This window comes from Saccopteryx leptura, chromosome 3 (assembly GCF_036850995.1).
Source record: "Saccopteryx leptura isolate mSacLep1 chromosome 3, mSacLep1_pri_phased_curated, whole genome shotgun sequence".
Lineage (NCBI taxonomy): Eukaryota > Metazoa > Chordata > Mammalia > Chiroptera > Emballonuridae > Saccopteryx > Saccopteryx leptura.
In genome coordinates this window covers 250,794,811-250,804,160 of record NC_089505.1, presented here as the reverse complement: position 1 = coordinate 250,804,160, position 9,350 = coordinate 250,794,811, and positions in this window count along the sequence as shown.

The window sequence follows — 9,350 nt, the reverse complement described above, 5'->3', positions numbered from 1 at the left end:
CAAGGTATGGGGAATTATACAATTTTCTGGAAGTTGTCTGATCGCAGAGCTGTGACTGAACTAGAGATGAGATCTGAATTCTAGTTATCATTTGCCAATATCTAGATCTGTGGCCCCATTCATATTAGTTTCCTTCCCCAGCTTTTGTAAACTGCATTTCAGGTGTCCCTTTTAGTCCTACCAGTTTATGACTCTGTGAGTCACTAACTGTAATATATCACATTTGGGGAGGGTTAAGGCAGGTAGGGAGAGAATTAGGGTCTAATTCTTCTATCCTCCAGGTTGAATAGGCAGATTGGAAATATGAGAGGAGAGGATGTTTGATATGGTTCTCATTTAACCTCTGTCTCATGCTGGAGGCCTGCGGTGATGCCGGCTCTCGTCATCGTCCGTGTCGCTGAGGAGCCGGTCTCTACTCAATAAATGCTCTGTGACACCGCCCTTTAAAATAGTATTGTGTTCATTCTCTCAGTGTCTGTGCGGGGATAGCTCTGTTTTCCACAGAGGGAGGAGAACATCCCACTAAAGATGAAAAGAAATGTAGTGATTACAAGATAGAGTGACTAAAAGATACTTCTAGACAAAAGTATGATTACAGAGAAGATCTAAAGGAACCAGGACATAGAATCACAGAGAAGAGATTTTCACTGCTTTTTATTGGTAATAAAAAAAAATTAATTCTTTAAAGAGAATTTTGTCTGTTTGGGACCCCAAAAGGCTTTATGATTTTGAGTATTTGACACAATGTTCTGGTGTGAAACACCAGAGCAACTTATATTTTGATTTCAAAAACCTAAGTTTCCTTAAAAGTTTTAATGTTTCTCAAACTTAATCTAGCCTAAACAAGTTCATTTATACCACAGTCATAACTATTTATTTTGCAACTTTTTCCAGCTTCCCTTAATCAGAGGGTATGCTTGCCCCAGGGTCATTTAGCCATAATTCTGTGTCCTTATTCAAAATGAAGTGAAAAGAGTTTTCTGCTGCCCTTCCACACTCACATTTCTGCAGAGATCCATCGTATCTCCCTGCAGCTCTCTCAATGGAAAAAAACCAAACACATGATTTGAGACCTCGAGTCCCTTTGTTGAGTCAGAATAAGTTAAAGCTTCTCCACCTGTACATTTTGGAAAAGAAAGACTTAGCTGGTAGCTCATTGGTTAGAACGTCATCTGGACACACTCAGGCTGCAGATTTGATCCCCAGTCAGGACACACACTGCAAGAGTCAACCAATGAATGCATGAATGAGTGGAACAACAAATTGATGTTTCCCTCTCTCTCTCTCTCTCTCTTCCTCATTTTCTCTAAATTAAATAAATAAATTTTTTTTTCAAGATTTTTGAAGATTATTGTAGTTTTTGAGATTGTGGCTATCATTATAGCTTCATGGCAGTGCAGACATGTTGAGGTATAATTTGTCCAGAAAGGGGAGAATCAGCAAGGTTCACAAAGGGTGTCAGCCTGCCAGTGGGCCCTGCTCATCCCACAGCTGACAACTGCAGCTTAAAAAGATAGGAAAATTCAGTTGCTTCTACTTCATTTCACACAGGAAGTAGCTGAGATCCAGAGGGGTTATTACTTACTCAAAAAATTATATTTAATAAATTGTTAACTTGTAACTGGTCTCCATTGTATGATTGCTACAACCATTATTCTTTCTTTTCCATTTTAATAAGTTTAGAAACATTTGATATCTTGTTTATTATATACATAAGGCAGTTTAACACCAGTATATAACACTTACAAATACAATAGGATTTCTATAATTTTTTACTGAATAAATGAATATAAAAATAGATAACTAAGAAAGAGAAAAAATACCTTTACTACTAACTACAGATTTATTACTAGCTACAAAATGTTTCTAAGCCATTTTCTACTCCCTCAATCTTACATTGACCCTTTCTTATATTCTAACCCATTCCACTAAAATTTCATTCCCCTTATATCATTACATTTCAATGAAATACTCTGTCCATGTGATTTAAATTGCCCATTTCTTACAAAATGGAAATAAGATTTTATTTTTGCTATTTTTCAAATAGCCCATTGAGGCTCTAAGTTAATTTAGATGATCATTTTTTTTTTTTTTTTTTGGAAATACCTGAAACTACTTTTGTACTTAATACATTATTATAGTATTCATTTCTAAAATGGTATTGATAATTACATCTGCTTAAGTTCTTCCTTTTCACCTCTATTAAGAGAAATGTATTTTTTTCTCCCTTTGGAATTCTGGTGCTGAAAGATGCTATGATAATCTATACTTCAACAAGAATTTTTTTTTAAAAAAAGGTAGGTGTGTTAACACTGATTAAACTTCAAAAGTGTGGTTAACAACTCTACTGATCATTTTTTTTTTGGATTTCAAAAATATAAACCAAGTACTGATTTTTTTTCCCACCTATGTAATATAAACTATCTATACTATCAAGATTTTTTAAAGAATATGGAACAAATATAATCTAAAGAACTATAAGGAAACTATTATTTCCTTAGTTATATTGTATTTACTTGTTTTCTTTTTTAAAGTGAGGGTACTTATACTGTTGCAGGAAACAAAGGAGGACAAAGATGCTCAGACAAGTGCTGGAGGAAGGGGGTTTATTTTAGCCAGCCAAGCAACGTGACCAAAAAAAAAAGTACAAAACACGAGCTCCCAGAACCTAGCTTTTCTGAGTCTTATATACCTTTACAGCTTTAGCTTTCACGTGACAAGTGCCTGATTTCTTTGACTTCTTTGTTTGCAGACCTACCAGACTTTTGTGTCTCCAGGAGAAGAGGGTATGAGAGGGGGTTCGAACCATTTGTTCTTGACTGTTCACATATCCCATTTTTCTTGCCTGTGTTGCAAGTTATTTCAGGGAGCTGATAAATGGCTGCACAGCTCGGGTTTGTTATTTTTCAAACTAACTCAGTCGCCCTTCAAGTCTTTCCTCCCTCAATACTAAAGGAAAAGTTTTCATTACTAAGTTTCAGTTACCAAAATCTATAGCCATGGCTGGCTTTTGAGAGTGTTTTACAATTAAACACCAATGTCATTGGCATAAGTTCCTAGAGTTAGTGGTAGTAAATAAACTCCTAAAGAAAAAAAAACTTTTAAAGCTAGACTCATAGGACAATAATAGAGTCTAACCACCCCACTGAACAATTACCAAAAGGAAAACATGTTTTTTTAAAGTTGAAAAATACATCAATTTATAGTAGGCATTTTGCTTTCATGAAACTAACAGAATAATTAAAATATTTTTTCATTATCTCATAACATGGACAGTAAAGAAATGTTGTAATATATTTGGTGTGTAAAGTTTGAAAATAACTCATAAACAAATGTTTGAAAATATACCTGAACTAAAAATAGTATAGATATAACAACTAATCTGTATAAGATAATAGAGATTTAAAGAAACAACAGTAAAATTTTATAAAACAGATTGAGTCTAGTTTCTTTAAATCAGCCCGTGGGAAAATTTTATCCCTCTTTCTAACCAGAGCCAAGTAACATAAGGACTTGGCTATTTTCCATATAGTTGTTGTTGCCTAGATACCCAGTCCCGAATACTCGGGAACTCAAATTTGTCAAATAATATTGAAGTTTATTTTTTGCTTGATTCTTGATGTGCTTACTATTTAAGTGAAACTTGAGTTCTCTCTGAGAGGCTACGTTTCACATTTTGACCTAGAGAAATCAGGAGAACATACTTTGGAATGACATTATGTAGCTCAGGTCTCCTTTTAAAAGCAATTCTTTAAGTGACCATAAATTAACTATGGTTAATTCATAAATTAACTATGGTTATTCTCTGGAGAATTTCTGGAGCCACTTGGTAGAAAAAACAAGTAAGAATTCATTTAAAAATTACACCAACCCAATGTTTATCCAATGTTAAAGTAATATTTCATTGATTCTTTCATTGTATAATTACTATAAGCAATTATTCTTGGTCTTTTTTTATACACTATAAACAAAAAAAAATGTATATCATTAGTTATACTCAACAATTGGGGTGCAAGGCTATAAATGCATTTTTATATTTAAAATCAAATACTGTATTTTTGTATGGATTATGTGGTATGGTTACTGTTCTCCCAGAAGATTCTATGGGACCAAGACGCTATCTCTCTCTCTCAGATATATATATTTGCTAAAGTAATATGATGTAGTGTGATGTTAATTAACTAATCTAATAAAACAGAATGTTGGGTGCTTTGCCTTTAGATCCACTAAAAAAGTTCCCTGGGTAGAGTTCCCTCACTTTATACCCTGTGCCAGGACCCTAGCTCACGTCTTTCACAAATGGCTTAGAAACACCAATGGAAACATAAAACTGCTGACATCAGCAGCATTTCTGGGAATTACCTTAATTAAGACATACAGTACCAATAAGAGTTAATATTATTTGAAAGTAAAAGCTTTCATGCCAATAGCAAGACCACTCTCTACCCTGCTTGGTCAGCACTATAATTAGGAAAATTACCTCCAGCATGTTTGTTTGGTAATGCTATTATTATCTTTTTCTTTCTCTCCTTTTAACAAGAGTAAACTCCTTGGAGATGTCCCCATTTATTCTTCTTGCTCCCACTAACCCCTGATCCCACCAAGGCTATGCTAGTCCAGCATTTAAATGAATGAATGAGTTACTTTATCATCAGTTCACCCTGAAGTCTTTTACATATTTTTCTTGACCTCTCACCCATGGACTATTATTTTGACAGCTGTCATTAATGCTGTGTCCTGAGTAACCACACATGGACTAAGATGGATGGTGAAAGAGTGAGAAATTGAAATAAATGGACATCCACTCTCATCTTCCTCTTGATTCAATCAAAACCATCCAAAGTTATTACATGTAGTGTCCTGTGGTAGTATCACAACATATTAACTGAGATTTTAATCAGACACCCTATTCAGAAAGAGAAAAAGAGTTCAAATAGAGCATATAAACAATAAATAAGTAGAATACATAAATTAAACATCTAGAATTCTATAAATTTGATAAACTATGACTATTCAGTAAGAAATTAGATGGATCAATGTGTGGTTAGAATTAAAACACTTCGTCATGTTCCACTGAAGAGAAAATTGCTGGTAAATTTAACAAAGAAAATCCCAATGTCAAGAGAAATGCCAAAATGACAGCTAGAAAGTTTTGTTATACATCTTTTAAGTACAAGCTTTCGTATGAAAGGCCATGTTGGTCTGTTGTTATCGGTTATATACAACATCATGACCTGTGGTTGCTCTACAATTATGAAGCCATTATCAGCTATGGACTCACACAGTTCAATTGCCTCATTTTGCCAGGAAATGACTATACTTGAATTAAGTGACTTAAATTTACACAATAAGAAAGGCATCTAGTGAACATGGTAATGATAGCACCCCCAAAACTGGAGACCTTCAAATATGATTTAAAAAATGGACAGTATATTAAATTTTGATAACATACCAACTGTAGAGAAAAAATTGATGGAGAAGAATGTATGCTATTGATAAAAAAAAAACTGTAATTAAGATATTAACTTTCACTCTGAAATGTTGTCATGCCATAAAAAATTAATAATTATTTGGGACTGGGAGAGAGGAGAAAGAAAACAAAATACCACATACCATACTCAGGGAATGTGATCTTCTGGAAAGAAAAAACTATGAGGCCAATTTCTCCTAAATGTATTTTTTTTGTAACATTTTTGAGACACCATTTATTTATGAACAGTTGTAGTATAATTGTCTATGACATTTTGTGTGTGTGTGTGTGTGTGTGTGTGTGTGTGTGTGTGTGTGACAGATACAGAGAGAGGGACAGATAGGGACAGACAGGAAAGGAGAGAGATGAGAAGCATCAATTCTTTGTTGTGGCGCCTTAGCTGTTCATTGTTTGCTTTCTCATATGTGCCTTGACCAGAGTGCTACAGCAGACTGAGTGATCCCTTGTTCAAGCCAGTGACCTTGGGCTCAAACTGTTGAGCCTTGCTCAAACCAGATGAGCCTGCGCTCAAGCCGGCGACCTCAGGGTTTCTAACCTGGGTCCTCCACATCCCAGTCCGACGCTTTATCCACTGCACCTGGTCAGGCTCTATGAAGTTTTTTTTAAAAAACTTATAAATAAGAATGAGCTAGTTATATTTCCTAGAACTTGGAAAATGGACAAAATTGGTTTTTGAGATAGCTGTATCTAGTTACCTAATTAGTCTATGATTCTCAAACGTGCTTCTTCAAAAACACCTTAAAATGTGAAATATTTTCTTTAATATAAAGTTTTTATTTACTGATACTAAGAAGAAAACTGCTAAGCATGAAAGTTCCCATGAATACTCCCTCCCATTAACAGACTCTTCAGCAACAATTATTCAGATGAAGAAAGACATTATCTTATAATGGCCACACTTTTTTTGTTTATGACAATAGCCTCTCATTTTTGGCAAATCTCTCAACCAGCAAGAAAACACTAATGAACACCTCCATGTTCTGAATATTATTATCATATTATTTTTCTAACTGTCCACAAAGAACTTGCTTTTAATGAGAAAAAAGAGATAACGTTTTCTTGACTTCTTTTCTTGTTAGGTGAAAATATGGGTAAATAATAAATAAAGCTATTGTAGTTTATCTCTCAGAGGCTAAAATTAAGTTCAAGAAGAATACAAAATTCAACATTGTGGAACTGGAAACAATCAGATATAATTCTTTTTTTAAAAAAAAAAAATTCCATTGATTTGAGAGAGTGCAAGAGAAAAAAGGAGAGAGAGAAGCATCATCTCGTTGTCTCACTTAGTTGTTCCATTTAGTTGTGTACTCATTGCTTCTCATATGTGCCATGACCAGGGATTGAACCCTTGACCTTGCATGCTGGGCAATGCTTTAACTACTGAACCACTTCTAAATATTCACTCAAACAAGTAACTCTTATTAAACACTCAGATATACTATTGCTATAGATATGAGAAAATGAGCTTTTAGAAAAGACAGAAAAAGGATTCCATAAAAGTTCATATATATACATATATAAGCTGACAATGAAAATTTTGAAATAAAATGTTCAGCATACAAATATCTTGAAAATGGTGTAGTAAGACAAGGGTAGAAAGCAAAGACTTATTAAAGAAATAGTCTTAAAATATAATATTTAGACTGAAGCAGCTTTTTTATTTATTGTTTTATCTTTGTAGCTTTTACCAAAATACTGGAAAAATAGAATTTATGAGAAACGTTTATAAGAATAAGACTATTTTGATGAAAAGCAGCATGATGATAATGATGATGATGATGATATGTTTTAAAAAGCCAGGTTATCCAACAAATATTTAAACTCTGCAGAAGGCCAAAAAGTAAATATGATTTAGAGTAGTTTGTTAGGACTGCCATAACAAAGTACTAACGACTGGGTGGTTTAAACAACAGACAATTTTTTCACAGTGTTAAAGTATGGAAGTCCACGATCATAGTGTTGGTAGGGTTAGTTTCTCCCTAGCTTATGGAAGGCTGTCTTCTGCTTCTTCACCTGTTCTTTTCTTTGTATGTATCTGTGTCCTAATTTTCCTTTTTTATAATAACACCAGTCACATTGGATTGGAGGCCTCCCTACTGCTTCATTTAACCTTAATTACCTCTTTAAAGATCTTATCTTCAAATAGTCACATTCTGTGTTATAGGGAGTTAGAACTTTAGCCCATAACATGATTTAAGCTGAAACATTAGTTTTGCGATTATAAATGGTTGAAACATACTTATATCTAAGAAATAAAAACTTTTTAGGTACAGAGTGATTCAACATTATAACAAACAATTTAAAAATCTGCTTTCAATCACTTAATATTTGGTTTTGTAATTTAACTTAGGTTCATTTTCATTCCAAACAATGTGCTTCCAATGAAAGAATTGGGTTCCTTCTTACGCATCTCTTACTAAGTGGTTCTGGGCACAATGGCAACCTGAGATTTGTATTGAAATCCTCCTCCTCCTCCTCATCTTTATTGTTATTGTCATCAGCATCAAGCTAACATTTATTAAGTAGTTTTTCATGCCAGACAGTGTGCTATACACATTACAAGCACTGTCTCATTTATTCACTATAATAATCTTATGGGCTAAGTAGAGTCATTGTTCCTTATTAGAGATGAGAAAACTAAGATTTAGAGAGTGAAATTATTTCATAGACATATGAAATGACTAAGCGCTGGAAGCTTGGTTGGTGTTCATTAATGTCTGAGCCTGGAATTTCTATGCAGGACTATTCTCATAACTGACCTGGTAGACATACAAAGAAAAACCTACACTGGCAGCCAGAACTAGGGATATTGGTATACAAATAGCAGAAACTTCAAAGAGTTTCTGCAAGATATAAACCACACTGAAGCAAATCCAGTTCCGACCCACATGTGAAAGAGTACATAGCCTAGAAAATGAGAAGAAGAGATCCGGGCAGAATATTTCTAATATTTCCTGGAATTAGGAAATCTGGAGGCAAAGGATAGATCCAGCAGTAAACGAGGAGCACGCCTTGGTGTTCACTCCAGCCCACGTCATGCTCATCATTGTTGGCCAAAGGATGAGAGAGAAAGAAAAGGAAAGCAGGGAAGACAGCTTTTTAAAAAGATGGAGAAAGTATAAAATGATATGGAAGAATTCTAAACTTGCAAATTATTCAAATCTTCATGAGTGGTCTAAAGCTCCCAAAGATTCTAATCTGGCACCAAGAAACAAAACCCAACTGTGAAGTAAAAATAAATAAAATAAAATAAATAATGGCATCATCCTAAGTACCCCAAACAGGAGACTGTTTAATAAATATATAACATAGTCAATGGAATTCCAAGTAGCCATTAGAAATTATGATCTACAACAGGGGTAGTCAACCTTTTTATACCTACCGCCCACTTTTGTATCTCTGTTAGTAGTAAAATTTTCTAACCACCCACCGGTTCCACAGTAATGGTGATTTATAAAGTAGGGAAGTAACTTTACTTTATAAAATTTATAAAGCAGAGTTACAGCTAGTTAAAGCATATAATTACTTACCAAGTACTTTATGTCAGATTTTCGCTAAGTTTGGCAGAATAAATCTTTATAAAACAACTTACTATAGTTAAATCTGTCTTTTTATTTATACTTTGGTTGCTCCGCTACCGCCCACCATGAAACCTGGAATGCCCACTAGTGGGCAGTAGGGATCAGGTTGACTACCACTGATCTACAAGATTATTCTAAAATATTAACATTTCTTAAGATAAAAATTTTCAGGTAAATTATGTATTGCAAAATACATTTTGATTTTGTAGAATTCTAAATTTGTAAATAAAATGTTAATATATCTGTTAACATAGAAAAAAGATTGAAACTATATGTGA